We start from the raw sequence: 17,927 nt of genomic DNA, 5'->3' as shown, positions 1-17,927 counted from the left end.
CTGGGAAGGGCACGGATGAATAAAAATACATTCGTGCCTACTTCCGCTGAAAATCGAATAGTGCAAAAATCCGACACGGTACTACCGTGCCTAGCATGCGGTACTACCGCGCAGGGAGCGAATGTAAAGAATTACATCCGCCCCTACTTCCGCTCGTGTTACCGAGCCAGACCAGGACTCATGGTAATACCGCGCGCATGGGGCGGTACTACCGCGTGGGGCGCGGATGTAAAAAATTACATCCGCCCCTACAGCCGCACGAGAGGCTGAGTCTGGTCTGAGGCCACGGTACTACAGCTCCATAGGAGCGGTACTACCGTGTGCGCCTACGGTACTACCGCAAGGGCTTGCGGTACTACCGCAGGGGCCTGCGGTACTACCGCTCCTAGGAGTAGTACTACCGCATGCCTCAGAATAGCAACACTAGGAATCCTTCTTTTTGCATAACAATGAAGATAACAGAGGATGCTCCAAAGCGCAAAGGGAAAGGCGGTGCAAAGGGAGAAAACATGTGCGTGATGATTCCACCCGAACCTTTCCACTGCGGACCCCCTCTTAATAATACGGCTATCCTACGACTCAAATCCACCAAAAGAGACGTAGAACACCGCCGTCTTCAATAGTCTTCGAGGGGTACCAAACCGTTTTGTGCCTAGCGACAAAGCGACTGAAATACTCAAGGCACACGATTAGTCCTCAAAAGCATTGTCATCAATCACCAAAACACCTTAGGGATAAAAATGCCCTTACACCACGATGAGCATGCGTGCGGCGCGGTGCACGGGGCAAAGGCCGGCAGGTGCACGGGTGAGGCATGCGTCGGCAACGCGGCGAGCGCGAGGCAGAGCATCAGCGAGCGACGATGGCCGGCTGGCGTGGGCGGAGAGCAAGCAGCAGCGGCATCAATGAAAGGCAGCAGCGGCATGAGCTGCGCGGGCGTGGCCAGGGGAATGCGGGAGCACGACCACGGCGGACCAGGGTGTGGCGACCGCGGGACGACGCGGCATGGACGGCGCGAGGATGCACGGGAGTGTGGGCTGGGCGGCATCGGCAACGGGGAGTGGTGGCGATGTCGTGGTCGGTCAGAGGGAAAGAGGAGAAGGAGGGGGGCCTCACGTGCGATGGAGAGGCGAGGGACGGCGTGGCTCGAAGGCGCCGTTGGGGAGGTGGTCGAGGATGGGGAGGCGGCAGCAGGGTCGGGGCAGCGCCGATGAGGGGTGGCGGGGGCACGGTCCTTGCCCCCGATCCAGATCCAAAAGGGGTCGACGGGGGAAACCGGGCGCCATGCAGGAGGATACAGAGATGCGGGCATTTTCTTCGGGTGGCGCGGCTGGGGGCAGCGCCGGGGATGGGCTCCGGCAGCCGGGGCGCGGGGCAGCGCGAGATCGGGCTCCTCCCCGATCCAGACGAGGGAAGGGAAGAGAGGTGTGGGGGTGCGAGTGCTGCGAGTGGGGGATCGAGGGGCTAGGGTTCGGTCGAGCGTGGCCTGCAGGTCAGGGGAGCGGGGGAGTGGGCCGACTTACGTGGGCTGGCCAGTGGGAGCGGGCCGAGGCTCTCGGGGCAGGGGTTTTCCTATTCTTTTTTATCAATTCTGTTTTCTATTTAGTTTTATTTTAGTGCAATAAACCACTTTATAAAAAGTTGGTTCACCACCAATACTAAGAACTGAATATTTGTCACATGATCAACATTTTAAATTTTGACATTTGAGAACTTTTGAGTTTGACTTGATTTTGAATTTTAAAAATTGTGGGTTTGAAACATCGCGAGTTTATCAACAGTAATCATGGTGACGTTGCGCCATTAGTTCAGGGTTACTGTAGCTTAATTATCCGGGCGTCACTACTCCCACTCAAATCAATATCTCTCATAATTGATAGTAAGTGATTCATGATCCGGATCTTATTCTCAGTCATTGATGTGGACATCATTGATGACGAGAATTTTAACCGGTGGGCAAACTTTTACTGGCCATATCCCCATATGACTCTTGCTCATCTTTCGATGCTTCGTGCTTCGCGCTTCGCGCTCAGAACGATTGTGCAAGAACTCCAAGACAACCGAGTGTTATCTACACACATGGTCTGACCATCTCCGTATTACACTTATCATCCCGTTTGTACTCATGTCGACATGATGTACACCAAAATGTGAAGTGTCGTAGACGGTTGCAACAGTGGGAAGAGCACGTTTTAATCTTGATTTTAGCTGTGAGAGATCACCCTAATAATTGACTGCTGCGCAATCATTGGGTGCAAGCAATGAAGGATAAACATCTCAGGCAATTCATAATAACGTGATATGGTATAGCCCTGGGTGCTGGGAACGTCTCTGTGGTCCTTTGAGGTCTTCATAAAGTTTTCTCTGAATGTTGGTGTGGCGATGATTTTGTAAACTACCGCCGTGGCACCGGTTTTGTTCTCCTGCACCTGGTGAAGCTCTGGGTCCTGAGTGTAACCTATAGGCTATCTCTGCGTCCATTACATTAAGGTGGAAATCTTGTGGCTCCAGCCATCGTGTCGTGACGCGCATGCCACTTAACATTACAACATATAACCATCTCATACATAAACACATTGTCATGACAAAGGCTATACCACATCATATGCAAACCTGCAAAACCAAGTTAGACATCCTCTAATCGGTTTGGCAATTTTTAATTATGTGGTTGCTAGGGTTACCCGATAACACTAACTACCTACGTGCACAATTAAGCTGATAATTCTTGTTGCTAGATTAATTTTCAGGGTGTGTGTGAGGGAAAAGACTTAAATTAAAAATCTCTAGCCCAACACTAAACTTTGTTTAATATGCATGACCACCTAGAAGATCGTTCATCTTCGTCGTCCTCTTGTGTATGTGGCGGTTCACTATTCTTGACTATGATGAAGCCTAAGGAACTGTGAGCAGATTGTTGACAGCCAGAGCCGGTCGATTATCAGAACCCTGTAAAAAGCTACATTATGTCGTCAATGAACTGAACCAAAGAAACACTTGAGGGAAGCATAGCAAGAACATCAAACCCTCACATCCACATGTGATCTAAATCAAAACCTGCATCTGCTCATAGAACTGCTCATGATGCCACTGTTGGGAAACATAGTAGAAAACAAAAAAACGCCCTACAAACACCGAGGAACAATATGAAGATGCATATAGGGTTTGGATCAACAATCATTACCAACTCCATACTGCAGCGGAAGTAGACAAATCAGTGTAGATCATACTTGGAGTCCGTCGAACCGTTGATGACGATCCCGCAAACCACCCTCGAACGATCCCGCGAATAGAATACCTAAGCACGGCCTCTCTACTTGGTTGCAAGCGTACGGTCTTCATGATCCGGCAGCGCTTCACCCTCCAGATCTAATCGTCACCGGAGAATTAGAGAAAGGACATTAAAACCACACTTGGCTTCTAATTATGAGGATTAGAGGATCTATGTCAAGCTCTGATTGACCAACTAGGATCAACTAGAATTAGAACTAGAGGAACTAGAGGAGGCTCCAAAACTTGTATCTCAAATAGTGCCAATACATCAAGTATATATAGGTTGGGAGAGTAGTAGAGGGCGCCACACAACGGGAGGAATCCTCCTTCCCTTGCGCCAGCCCTAGGAGGGAGAACTAAGGGGGCGCCACCCCTACATGGGCCTTGGTGGCCCAATTCTCCTTCCACCGCTTGGCCTTTCCAGACCCGTTGATATTAATTTACATATAAAAGACCTCCAACAATTACTAGAGCATATTATATATATTTTAACATCATTGGAAACATTTCCCACCTATATATATTAATTATCGTTAATTATTGCTCGATAAACTCTGACCCTTCCGATGACCCCAAAACACTTCCTGTTCCTCTCAAAACTATTCCGAATATTAATAAAAAAATTCCACAAATAAATCCTCAATACTCTCATCCTACTAACACTCAGCAGATCATGATTACCTTAAGCTTGTGACCCCGTAGGTTCGGTAAATCATAGACATGAACAAAACTCCTTCGTTCAATAACCGATAGCGGAACCGCAGACGCCCACATCGATCCCTATGATTACATGAATGACATTCAAGTGAACCTTTGATTATTATGCCATGTTCCCTTTGCTTTGTGATACTTACAAAACCCGGGGTGCATCGGTATCCTCCTAAGTCATGCACATGCTCACTATACCATTGATCATGTTGTTGACTTTGTTCTTCTTTCTCATTGAAGTGTTCCAACATCCCTGTGACATAGTCACTTGTGTTTGGCGAGACGATGATGAATGTCGTTTCATCGAGAGGGCCCTAAGAATATCTCTGCATCGTCGGAGGAGAAAATCCCACTCTCGAGCTATCTAGTCCCTTGTCAAACTTTCCGATGACCCTGTAAGTTGTCCTTATGATCATCGTGTTACTGATGACGTTTGAACAACCCCAAAGTCCACTGTACGGTAGGAAGTGACTAAGATACTCTCATGCTCTGGGGAACTGAAACAGATGCTAACACTCCATGTTATAACAATTGATTTCAGCCGATATTATCTCAAAGTATAACAAATAAGACCGAGTCAATTCAATATGATTGTTCTTCTAATGTCATACTCTCGATGTTGTTTCAGGACTATCGTTACACTTGACGATATCCTGAGATCCAGAAAACATGATCATTAACAACACTTGAACCAGTCTCAGAGGCAAGACCGTGAACCCATACTTTACCTTTTATCATTTCACACGTGCATATGAGTTTTTCACTGAATCACATAATCCAGTATCACAGCAGTTATAGCATGAAATATAATGTCTTAATTATGAAAATGAAAATATAATAATACAATATTATTGCCTCTAGGGTTGGCATGAATGTGACGCGGCAAGCGGCTCGGGCGTTCGATGGAAAGTGTGGGAGAGGTTGATGGGGTTTTTGGTGGGCCAACTTAATCAGACACGGGCGTTGCAGCAGTCTAGATGCCCGCAAAGCCCTCCCTCTCCCTCCAGTTTATCTCCAGTTTGCAGGAAAAAAAAACACGTTCAAACCGGCCTGCGGACCGATACAGACCCGTGTTGGATGGAAAAGTATATCCACACCGCGCGGTCCAGACAGTTGCGGGCGATTTAAGGGTCCTCGTAGTCGTTGGAGATGCCCTTTTATCCTATAATTTTTTTTCTACGATTCATTTATATCAATTTTTATAGGAAATTTTTCATCCACTCCACTCCAACGTTGCATGAGAAATCATTCGTTTTTATGCGCACAATCAAACATAACGGTAACGATAAGAACTTTGAAAGTCATCACTGATTGGAAGGGTTTCAAAGGAATTTTGGACCATTCTAATCCTTAAATTGATTCGTAGGATTATATCTATAAGAAAGTTTTCTTAGGATTCATTATACTAATTTTGATAGGAAATTTTTCTGCCAGTTCAAAAATTAAGCTAGCCACTCGCAAAAAGTAAAATAAAGCTAGCCAAACAACGATAGGTGAATCAGAGAATTGCTGACCAGAAAGTTCTCGGGAAACAGGGGTCCCAACAGCAACAAGAGAGAATGTAATGCAGAAGAAAAGGATTAAACCACATCGGTTCTCCTTTTCATCAGGGTGTCTTCCTGGTTAGCAAAAAGATCTCATGTCATGTCACTACCATATCAACAGCTTAAGCTAGCGTTTGCTAAAAAAAGGCAGGTTATACATGCTAGCAATACTGTTGAAGTGGTGCATACAAAAACTTCAGAACTGTTACCTATTGGATCAGCAGCAGCAATTGTGGCCATCACTCTCCTTCCCGGGGATACTTTCAGATGCTACTATGTCAACATAAGTGGGTTAACTGGGTTCTGCATTTAGTTTTTCATTTGCATGTCAAGCAGTATGGGAACTTGTAGTTTGTCCGATCAAAGTTGATGTCCTATCTTCCTCTCTCGTTCAGCTTTGAGCGCTAAAACAGAGTGCCAGCCAGCCAGCCCGCTTGCTTGTTTGTTTCTCAATCAGAGCACAAATATTATGAACCACTCTGCAAAATTCATAGCACCAACTTTTCAACTGAACTGGCAATCACTAGCTGATTCCATTATGTCAGATTCAGTTATTTTGCCCCTGCGAGTCCACCCGCCCTGTCTACTTGAACCCAGAAGTACTCAGCAGACAAAACCTGCAAGAGCACAAGGCAAGTAGTTTGTCAAGTTATAAAATTGTCATCCTTGACCATGGAATGTTCCTCCTCTGTCATTGTACAACATATATAAGCATCTACAGTAATACTTGTTCTGATGCATGTCATATTATTCAGAATTTCAGACAAGGAAAGAAAGGGGAGATGGGACAAGAAAGAACTGGCTGTAACATCCGGTGTAAGCTTTGTACAAGCAACAAGCACTGTGGTGGATCTTCACACACATATTTTAAGTCTTTTTTTTTTGCTTTGTATTGGTTGGGGTGCGCCTGGCCTGGGCAGTAGTGCCACGCCCAGGCAACACACGAGTGCCCCACTAGCAAGCTAGTGTGGTGGACCCTCCCCCATAAAAAATAAATTTAATATCATTATGGGCACATGGACCACATATCAAATATTAAACTAATAAGAACAGATACTACACTTGATCTTAGCCAAAAGGCCGAGAAAGGTATGCTTCAAAACACTGCCCTGGGTCTCCCTTTATACAGCTCTCTGAACCGCTACTCTCTGTTGTTCAGGCGAGGTGGTACTAAACCAACAACGGGTCATTAGAAACCTAATCCTGTGCGTCCGGGCTATTTCTCCCGATTTGGACTTGTTGGCCCAGCTAAAGTATAGCAGCCCAGATGCCTCAATAGCCCGCTAATGTTGCTTCTTGCTTCACGGCTGAAAAATAAATGTAATAAAAAAAAAAAACAACCTAACTAACTTGATCTCCATGCGCCGTGTGTGACTAGGTGGCCCCTATCCTGATTGGTAGTAGAGAGATAAAATGATCGTGGAGATCTCATCTGTGAGCATGCCTTTTCCTTACATGGTAAAAAGAGAAATAAGAACTGAAATATTATTCCGATTGGTTGCCGTTTGAACAAAAGATATTGTGACGTCCACGTGAAGTTGCACGACTCGTGCAAATGTCTTCTCAATCTAATAGGAACCGAACGTAGCAAGCCTTGGCCTCCTTCTTCATGCACGTCCATGTAGCTTCTACTCAATCTTTGACTGGGCCCACTTGCATGCATGTGTTTCCCTTGATTGCCCGATCCATACCAGCATGGAAGCACGTCTGCGTACTTCGGCCAAGACACAAACAAACACATCTTTTGTACAGCCATGACATATTTATACATGACACCTAGTAATTCTTTAATCCTTGGTGCATCTGATACATCAGCACGGAAAATACCAGTACTAGGGGTAGTCGCGTACCGGCAATGCTATACCTACGTAAAGGAACTACTTAAGTTTACGTACGTGGAAGAATTGGATTGGTGTTTAGGGGAGTGAGGGGCCCACCCCCCTGAAAATAGGGGGGGGGGGGGGTTTAGATTAGCTTGGAACGTTTCGTAACCTTACATATCCTCTTTCGTAGGTTTAGCATTTTTGGTCGCGTACATATCACAGTCTCCTTCGCTTCGTTGATCTGCCGGGGCCGGCATTTGCTTCTCTTGTGTTTGCTTTTGTGCTTGTTTGTGTTGCGGTCCCAACGAGCTGGATGTATCAGATGGTTGCTTGATAGTTGGCTTCGAGTGGATGGATAGTTGGCTTGCTCTGATTGCAATCGGAATATAATACTTCATCTGTTCCCAAATATAAGTCTTTTTAGATATTCCAACAAGTGACTACATACGGAGCTAAATAAGTTAATTTACATTCTAAAATATGTCTACATACATCCGTATGTTGTGGTCCATTTGAAATGTCTAAAAATACTTATATTTAGGAACGGAGGGAGTAAGGGAGTATCTTAGTAAAGCTTCCTGATTCGATGCAAAAAAGGAGTTCTGACCTGAAGTTAAAACTTGTGTATGGGGAAAACACAAGGCCATGTCATATTGTAAATAGCAACAAAGTGAGACAATCCCAGAGAGGAGGCTAGTGGCAATGATTGTCTTCAAAATACATGTTTACTAATTAACATACGGTCAAATAAAACCAGCCAGGCGCACAGAACTGTCAACATTTCTACGGCATTTGTCTATATTGTTGTTCTTCTTAAAGTGCACTTGAACTGTAGACGAGCCTTTACCGTGTGAACATATGAAGTCTCTCTGATGGTCGATACTCTTATGGCTCCAGTTAGTAGCATGCATAATTTGCATGTCCGTCAGAGCTTTTCCTCCAGCCATAAGAAACCTTGCAAATTGCATCTCCCTCTGGTGCGGCAGTACCCTAGCAATCGTACTTGTTTAAGATGCTTCCGTAGGCAGATAACCGTATCAGCTCCTCGCGGTTGCCATGATCCAAATGCATCCATCAACTTATTTTTGGAACCAAAGCTGAGACACCAAGAAAGTAGGGGTATGGGAGAACCGTTCTGTGTTTTGGGCAGATTCGCCACCAGATTTTATTTTAGATGTAATTTCATACGACATTCCTAGTTTCGGTTAAATAAAGCGGCATGATTTCCCCTAAAAAAAACCTTGGCCTACTTCTTCATGCATGTCCATGTAGCTTCTACTCGATCTTTTTTTTTAGAACGAAGACGCACCAAGCGTCCGACTTTAAATTAATAAAGCCACAACAGGCAGCGTGACAGCAAGTCTTAATACAACACCACAGGCCTACTCGGCCAGCGCAAAAGGATCATCGAAAGGTTTCATGCGCGACGCAACAGAACCGGAGACGAACTACAGGGCAAAGCCCGTACAGAGCGCGCAGGCTCGTCAAGCAACAAAAGGGACCATGGGCAGGCACCATAGTCAAGGCTCCCTAGCCATCACGTACACTTGCAGCAGACGTTTTTGGGCGGTGTTGATCAGCTCAGTATCCCTGCGCCTCCCCAACGGATTCCACTGCTGCAATAGAAGGTTGCATTTGAAGAGAATGTTAGCCGGATGTGAAGGAAAGCAACCCTCAATTGTAAATTTGTTCCTAGTTAGCCATATAGACCAGAGAAGTGCCCCTACACAACTCCACATCACCCATTTAGCACACCCATGAATCGAATCTAAAAGGTGAGTAAGCTCGCGGCCGATCTGGGGTCCCATTGGACACCCGCCGCGGTCCGCACCGCACTCCAAGCAAATCTAGCAAGGGAACGCATGAAGAACACGTGGCTGGCGTCCTCTGGCTCCCCGCACAGCGCGCAAGTGCCAGTAGCCGGCCCATTGCGTTTAGCGACATTTAGGGAGGTCGGCAGCTTATCGCGGAATAGTTGCCACATGAAGAGTTTAATCTTCAAGGGCAACCGCGCTTTCCAAAGCCCCGCAATCGCCTGTTGTGCCGTCCCTCGGCACAACCTTCGGTACAAGGAGTTAACCGAGAATTTGCCAGAGCTGGTGAGCGCCCAGCTCACCGTGTCTGGATCGCCCGAAAGAGTAATCGGGTTAATTAGGTGCGGCAAAGCCACAAGTTTGGTCTGCTCTAACCCGTTTAGTTCTCGTTTAAAATAGATGACGGGAGGACTAGCCACAAGCGCAACCGCCACCGTGATGGATGGGTCCACGGCCAGCTCGTACAAGTCCCGGAAGTCCCTCCAGAGAGGTTGGGTACCTAGCCACCTATCCGTCCAGAAGCGGGTCGAGCGGCCGTTCCCAATCGAAAATTTCGCCCGCATGGCGAACGCCGGTATATGACCGACTACAGGTCATTCCAGAAGGGGGAGCCCCTTGCCCTCCCTTCGATCTACTCAATCTTTGACTGGGCCCACATGCATGCATGTGTTTCCCTTGATTGCCTGATCCATACCAGCATGGAAGCACGTCTGCGTACTTCACGCGCATACACTCATCCCTATGAACGCATGCACGCACACCCTACCCCTATGAGCACCTTCGAGAGACTGAGCCGGCATATCATCTTGAGATTTATGAAGTCACCGTCTGCGTACTTCGGCAAGACACAAACAAACACATCTTTTGTACAGCCATGACATATTTATACATGACACCTAATAATTCTTTAATCCTTGGTGCATCTGATACATCAACACAGAAAATACCAGTACTAGGGGGAGCCGCGTACCGGCAATGCTATACCTACGTAAAGGAACTACTTAAGTTTACGTACGTGGAAGAATTGGATTGGTGTTTAGGGGAGTGAGGGGCCCACCCCCCCTAAAATAGGGGGAGGGTTTAGATTAGTTTGGAACGTTTCGTAACCTTACATATCCTCTTTCGTAGGTTTAGCATTTTTGGTCACGTACATATCACAGTCTCCTTCGCTTCGTTGATCTGCCGGTGCCGGCATTTGCTTCTCTTTTGTTTCTCTTGTTTTTGCTTTTGTGCTTGTTTGTGTTGCGGTCCCGGCGAGCTGGATGTATCAGATGGTTGCTTGATAGTTGGCTTCGAGTGGATGGATAGTTGGCTTGCTCTGATTGCAATCGGAATATAATACTTCATCTGTTCCCAAATATAAGTCTTTTTAGATATTCCAACAAGTGACTACATACGGAGCTAAATAAGTTAATTTACATTTTAAAATATGTCTACATACATCCGTATGTTGTGGTCCATTTGAAATGTCTAAAAATACTTATATTTAGGAACGGGAGGGGGTATCTTAGTAAAGCTCCCTGATTCGATGCAAAAAAGGAGTTTTGCCCTCAAGTTAAAACTTGTGTATGGGGAAAACAAAAGTCCATGTCATATTGTAAATAGCAACAAAGTGAGACAATCCCAGAGGAGGCTAGTGGCAATGATTGTCTTCAAATTACATGTTTACTTAATTACCATACGGTCAAATAAAACCAGCCAGGCGCACAGAACTGTCAGCATTTCTACGGCATTCGTCTATATTGTTGTTCTTCTTAAAGTACACTTGAACTGTAGACGAGCCTTTACCGTGTGAACATATGAAGTCTCTCTGATGGTCGATACTCTTATGGCTCCAGTTAGTAGCATGAATAATTTGAATGTCCGTGATAGTTTTTCCTGCAGCCATAAGAAACCTTGCAAATTGCATCTCCCCTCTGGTGCCGCAGTACCCTAGCAATCGTACTTGTTTAAGATGCTTTGGTAGGCAGATAACCGTATCAGCTCCTCGCGGTTGCCATGATCCAAATGCATCCAACTTATTTTTGAAACCAAAGCTGAGACACCAAATCCGAAGTTGCTGCAAGGTTGGGAATCTCTACTCCTAATGGACGACTTGTTAAATAGTCTGCACGATTTATTTTTGCTGGTTTTTTTTCGTCATCACCTCTGATTTTTTTTCGTCATCCTCCTCCCGCGAAAAAAACCCGTGCCAAAAAAAAAAACCTACGATCGATGCCTCGTGCCCACATCAGATCGTTCTCCGCCGCCACCCCGCAGTCCCGCATGACCTTGCCTCCTCGATCCCACCTCGACATCCATCTCGCCGCCACCTCTTGCTCCGCCCCGCCGTGCGCCGCCCGCCGCCACCGTGCCTGCGCCGCCGTCCCCCGTATCGACTCCGTTGTCCGAATCCCACCGCCGCCGCGCCTGCGCCGCCGTCCCCAGTATCCACTCCGCTGTCCGAATCACGCCGCCGCGACCGGGATCGCGTCCCTCCCCAAACGGCGGCCATGATGAAGGGCGCCGCTCGGCTATGGAGACTGGTTCTTGAGGTGCATCTTGTGGACTCCAAGGGCCTCTTCGGCAGCGATTTCCTAGGTGAGTGCCCCCCTCGAATTTCCTGGTGGTGGTGGTGGTGGTGGTGGTGGTATCTTCTTGGTTTCCCTCGATTTTGTGCTCGCTTGTGTTCTTGTGTTCGGTTCAGAATTGGAGATTCATCTTCGTGTTAACCTGTATGTATGTGCGTGCAGGGAAGATAGACCCGTATGTGATCGTGCAGTACCGGAGCAGGAGCGCAAGAGCAGCACCTCCCGAGGTCGGTGCCTCCGCAGCTTCTGGTTTTGTTTTCCTCTTCATGGTTTTCGCTGCTGCAAATGATGATGATACTCCTGGTTGGATGTTGGAACGGAGCAACGAACGGCCGTTGACTCTGGCAAAATAGATCCAGGAGCCGTGCATGCCCTGCGAGGCTGTGGCTCACCGTGTGCTGTAAAATGATGCAGATGAGGGGAGGAACCCGAGCTGGAACGAGGTGTTCCGGTTCCAGATCAACTCCTCCGCCGCCAACGGGCAGCACAAGCTCTTCCTCCGGATCATGGACCACGACAACTTCTCCAGCGACGACTTCCTCGGCCAGGCAACGTGAGTGCTGCTCCTACTTTTGGGTGTAGGATTGATTTTCAAGAAAACAATTGGAGGATTTTTTTTCTCTTTCTGTGGGGTGACTTTTCTGGATCATAAGATTAGAATTGTCAAATTCGTATGTGGAATAATGCAATACTATGCACCCCATCATGAGCTCATACATACAAATATTTTGTTTACGGGGGATACCTATAATATTTTCATTTCAACAAGTCAAATGGAGTCTCTTTCTATCCCTTTCTACTCTGTTTCTCTTCGTTCCTCTGCTTTTCAGTGTATTTCTAATGAACCATCCAAAGGTACCACTTCACACAAAAAAATCATGTTTTTTTGGAGATCTGACACAATGACATACTCCTACTACGTGATATTTTGTTTTGTATTCTTCTTACTCGCATGCTTTATTTACAATTCATGCTATATAGCTAAAGCAGCCTTAACAAGTCAAAAGAAGAAAGAAAATTGCTGACATTTTGTTGTGTGATGCAGGATCAATGTGACTGATCTGATCACCCTTGGCATGGAGAGCGGCTCGTCGCAGCAGAACCCGGCCACCGGCCACCACCCGGAAGCTGGTGTCATGGTCGAGCTGGGCGGAGTGGCGCTTCGTCTGCGACGCCATCTTCTCCCCATACCCCGACCCTGGCGCTGCTCTTCGCAGGGTAGGTATGCTCTTCCTGAAGCCCCCCCCCCCCCCCCCCCCCCAAAAAAAGTATCAGGTGGATGATGAGAAATCTCTGACTGTTTCATTGGTGCAGACCGCGGCGTGGCGGAGTAGGGGCTGCCTCCCGATACCCGTGGAGGTCATTGCGGCCCTCTTCGAGATAAGGCTGCGGGATCCCTTCTTCCGGTACGTTGTTTGGATGCGCAGTTCCAACCTTTTTCTATTGCGTGTGGATTGATTTGGAACGAAGTTATATATGTGATAGAAAATTTTCCTCTAGGACCGGAGTGGCTTCAGATGATAAGCTGGAGTCAGACGAGATGCTCGCCTTGCTGTACAGTATGGCAATCATCAGGTGAGGAAAATCCTGGTGCTACTTTCGCCTGATGTGTGGAAATTGAATAGTACTGTTGATTTACTTAGGGAAAATGGGCCAGTGGTTCTATCACGGTGCCAAAGGCATATGCACCGCCTTTTATCAGTGTCAGAAATTTATGGTTTTTGGTCTACCCCATATTTATCTGCGCTTATCCGTGGTGCCGCTCACAATTCACATCTCTGAGGCTAGGGGTAGGGACCTTCTTATACTGTCTTTCTTGACCGACGGACTGACTCGCCGGGTCCCCGCTCCTCGGGACCAGCCCCTCCTCCGTGCCGGATCGCGCATCGGCTTGGAGGCCCCTCGGGCTGCTGCCAGTGCGGGAGTCCTGTGTGGCCGTGCGGGCTGGGGACCGAGCGGCGGGGCCCGTGTGCGTTCCTGGCGAGGGCTTGCTGGGGCTGGCCGGGATCTGAGGTTGGTATGTTCATGTAAAGAGTGACACTCCCTCCTTTTCCTTTTTATCATCATCCCAGTTCACGTGCAGGGACTAGATTGCTGGCTAGATCTTCCTAACTCAACCACTTGATATTAAACTCTGTACGTGTATAGCTAGATTGCTTGCTAGATCTTGCTTTATAACTTATTCATTGCCTGCCATACAAAGGTTCCGGTTTTGAATTTTGTTTCAGATTTTAATTTTTGTTCTAGCTCTTTTTTGTACAGACAATGTGTATGCCGTTTAAACAATGATTATGACATTGCGAGGCCTGGTATAGATTGTATTTATTATTTATTTATTTCCAGTTTTGGTTAAGAGTTGTTTCTTGATACACCTACGTGCTCTTCAATTGCAGGTCCATGATGCAGTTCTACCTCTCTACGTGCTTTTATAATCATGTGTTTGTTTTAATTTGATTTTCTCATATATACATTGTAGGTTTTCCTATTTATGTTTCTTGCTGTCACAAAAACGCTATCTTTGTTGTGGCCAAATAATAAGTAGAGACAAACATTGCCGCTACATTATGTGCTTATTCCATCATATGTAAATATTAAATTAATACGCGATCATCCCTCACAGTAAGTGACACCTTTTATTTCGTATATCAGATGTATAATGCACAATCATCTCTCGCTGTACGTGAGGACCATCAAAAGGTTTGCTAAAGTTTAAAAAGTGCCCAATTGATAGGTCACGTCAGCATTGGGCGTGCATCTCTAGAACAGAAGGAGTGGAATAGAAGGCATTAGGTATGTGGTTACGGCTTGCTGTGTTCGCCGGGCTCTCTCGAACATGAAGAAGATGTGCTACCATGAATTCCACATCTTGCCGCTTGTTGTTTAATGGTATTCACTTTGATCTGTATGAATACTTGATTAGTTCATTTTCATTTATAGCATTGTAGATGTTCGCCTCTGCTACTCGATTTTCATAATGGAACATCCAGTTTAGGTGGGCCAAACAGCCGGTAAGCTTAAGAATTGGTGGTAAGCTCTTGCAAGAACTTGCAAGCTTCTTGTGTTAAATTTCATTTATGTGCCTGTATTTGTTCTTGAATCCTTGTTCTTTTTGTGTACTTTATACGGAGGTTGCAGTAACTCACAGCACTACAGTTTTCTTTCCCTGTACTTTGTAACATATAGGTGTACATAGTTACTGTTATTTGCGTTTTGATTAAAATGAGAACATAATTCTTATGATCTACAATGTCCGTATAGTGTATCTCTTCTAGATGGAAAGGTGTGCGGAAGGGATTTGTACCACCGGGTAGCAATTGAACAGGAAGAGGCTTAGTAAGGTAATCTATTGCTAACTACAGCTGGAGTGCAAAATTTTATGATGTAGATTAATATAAGTTGTTTTGTGTTACTAGGATAAAATAGTAGAAGAGCACTAGAGGATGCTTCAAGGAATTGTAAAGCGGGATGAGAAGTGTCGCAAAAGAATCAATTCTGCTGGTATCGATTACGAGTGTCCAGCCCCTGTAAGTAACACTTGATGTTGTTCATTGATTTAATAAATTGATCTTACTTCAACAGATTTGAATTAGCTCAGCAATTTGCCACATAATTGTAATTGTATTAAGAAAATTTCAACTTTTTGTTGACCTGGAGCAAAAGGCATGCAATAGTAGTGCCCTGGAGCCAAATTTGCATGTGTTACTGTGTAGGTCCTTGATATTTATAGTACTGGTTGTTTATTCTTATCTACATTTGCTTACTGAAATAATTTATCTATTGGCACCAAGGTTTGTCCCAGGCTTTGCTTAACCATATTTTGAGTTGTGCTTCAATTGTTTTTCGTTTCATGCCGTATGTGGCAGTTACTCTCTGGAGATAAGTTGTACCGAATAAACAGTTCATAATTGATCACTACATTAGCTCCATGTAATCTCATGTAAAAATGCAGCTCCATGACCCGCTTGAAAGAGAGGAGAAGGGTTGCCTCCCATCCGTCTCATCCCATCCCCTTGTGCCATCCATGAAAGAGAGGAGGGAGTGCAGAAATGAGCGTGGTGGCAATGCGCTGATGCTGGCCGGTTGAGGCATGGTCGACGTTTCAGTCAAGGGGTCCCTGCATTTGTGAATATGATGGTCGGCTCACTGTGGCGGTCGGCCATGGAATAGTTGTGAGGGAGAGCACCCCTTTAGCGCCTCTCCGCATAGTTCTTCCTTCCCCTACTGCCGGTCAACACTTCGATATCCTTGTCCAAGGCCGGCGTGTACAGTTTCAGCCTCGTTCCCATGGATGGCAAAGTATGTCTTGTCATGATGCGCAGGTACACACATAGGCATACCAAAATCGTTATTGATTTATCCATACAGTTTCATGTCCAGATTGACATTTATTTGGGGGAAGTGCTGTTGATTTATTTTATTCAGCGCCACGAGTGTTCAGTGTTGATTTTGTGGGAAGGCGTTTTAGTGAGCTAGCAAGGGGCGTAGTGGATCTGTCATCATTTTGTTTAAAATGGTTGAAAGATGTTGAACGTTGGCTCTATACTCAAGTCTGATATGTCTTGTATTTATTCTATAGTTAAGTATAGTAGTTTCAGATTCTTTTACAAGTGCTTCATGATTTTACCCTGTGTGCAGAAATCTTCTAAGTTGCCGCTGAAGGGAGAAGACATGGGGTCGGAAAAATGTTAAGATTGACTTGATGTGTGGTAAGGAAAAGCCAGTAGAAAAGTTTTTGATGCTTGAGCATTCACTACTCAGTTATTCTTTTAGGTACGCATAATCTTCCAAGTTATAATCAATTCCTTTTATTTGGGCACGCATAATGACCATTCCTCGGCATCAAGTTCTTCTGGTTAGTAATTAATACTCCCTTCCCATATGGATTTTCATGATGGTTGTTCATTTTTTGGGATAGCCTACCAGGCTTATGCCTTGAAAACTGAGCTACCTCCATGATTATGCTTCTTTTCTCAGTAGAATTGTTGTTTCGCCAAAATTCAGATGTGAAGAGGAGTTCCTGATACTAGATGAACATACCAGCCTACTTGCCTACAACCAAGGTAGAATTATCAGCGGAGACACCACAGTCAGAGCTGGTGACTGAAGAAAGCCTACAGATAGCTACCATCAATGTCTTTTTTTTAGCCAAGATCTTGCACGTGACCGTTGTTTTCGAAGCCTTATCTGCAGTTGAGAATATAAGGCGAGAAGACGCAGGTGCACGATACATTGGATACTACAAAGTAGACACGGTTCTACAAACGACATGGCAGAATATCTATACCATAGTTGAAGCAAAGCACCCTATATCCATTAAAATAAATAGTATACGGATTCTAACGTCAAGGAAGAAAATGAGACAATAACATTTGATGAATATTCAAGTTCTTGGTAGAAAGTAGGAGTGCTTATGAGGGGTGCTGCTATAAGGGGATGGCGGTAATCAGAAAAAAATTGCAATTCGGTGAAATAACTACCTCATAGAAGAGTTAATTGGTTTCGATGTAGGAAAAATCTGCAGGCTGGTTAAGCTTTGATGTATAAATAGTAGCACTTCGCTTTGTGTAAAAAAAGTTCTTGCTAAGGTTATTCAATGGGCTAAGTTTTCTAAACAGTGTTGACTTGATATTACAGTACTAAAATCTCGAGAATCCTTTGGACCAAGGCAAGTAGTGTTTGTAATGACTTGGTTTATCATAGTCATTGCCATCAAATATTTTAAACTTGCAGATATTCCCGTTCATATCATGACATCCACAATAACTGAACTATCCTGCTTACAATGCTTCACACAAATAGATACAAAAATTATAAGTTTTCTTATCAGAAACAGAAAAATTACACCACCATATGTGTGGAGTGTGTTGTAGTGCTCCACAAAAATATTTTGCCATGGCTCCTGAATTTTTTTAAGGATAGAGCAAATTGCCCACAACAATTTCCATGAAATTCCTTCTCTTGTGGTGGCAAGTATAATAATTAATCCTGAAAAATATTATTTTGTGTATAATCAAACACTTAAATAACTGATTGAGGGAATTTGAGAGGATGGAGAAGATGTGGGCACAATAGGCAAATGGATGGAGAGAGAGAAAGAAGAGAGTGGAGATGAGAGACAGGGTGAGAAAGAGGGTCTTTACATAAAAAAAAGGTCAACAATGATGGGTAAGCATGATTTGTACGAGGGTAAAGTATATA

The 17,927-nt window shown here is 45.3% G+C and overlaps 1 long non-coding RNA gene, 1 other non-coding gene and 1 pseudogene across 2 annotated transcripts; 2 read left to right on the top strand and 1 right to left on the bottom strand.

Annotated features, from left to right (window-relative positions):
* Positions 1-6,418: 6,418 nt before the first annotated feature.
* On the bottom strand, positions 6,419-6,615 carry LOC123140231 (U2 spliceosomal RNA). The gene has a single exon (XR_006469881.1). It is a non-coding gene; the product is annotated as a U2 spliceosomal RNA (small nuclear RNA).
* A 4,770-nt stretch (positions 6,616-11,385) lies between these two features.
* Positions 11,386-13,012, top strand: LOC123139032 (elicitor-responsive protein 1-like; annotated as a pseudogene).
* A 394-nt stretch (positions 13,013-13,406) lies between these two features.
* On the top strand, positions 13,407-17,377 carry LOC123133846 (uncharacterized). The gene is made up of 4 exons (XR_006465409.1): positions 13,407-15,067; positions 15,143-16,048; positions 16,365-16,581; positions 16,731-17,377. It is a non-coding gene; the product is annotated as an uncharacterized lncRNA (long non-coding RNA).
* The last annotated feature ends 550 nt before the right edge of the window (positions 17,378-17,927 follow it).

The sequence above is a fragment of the Triticum aestivum genome, chromosome 6B (assembly GCF_018294505.1).
Source record: "Triticum aestivum cultivar Chinese Spring chromosome 6B, IWGSC CS RefSeq v2.1, whole genome shotgun sequence".
In the NCBI taxonomy this organism is placed as follows: Eukaryota; Viridiplantae; Streptophyta; class Magnoliopsida; order Poales; family Poaceae; genus Triticum; species Triticum aestivum.
Note: the sequence above shows the minus strand (reverse complement) of the source record. Positions and strands in the feature narration are given on the sequence as shown.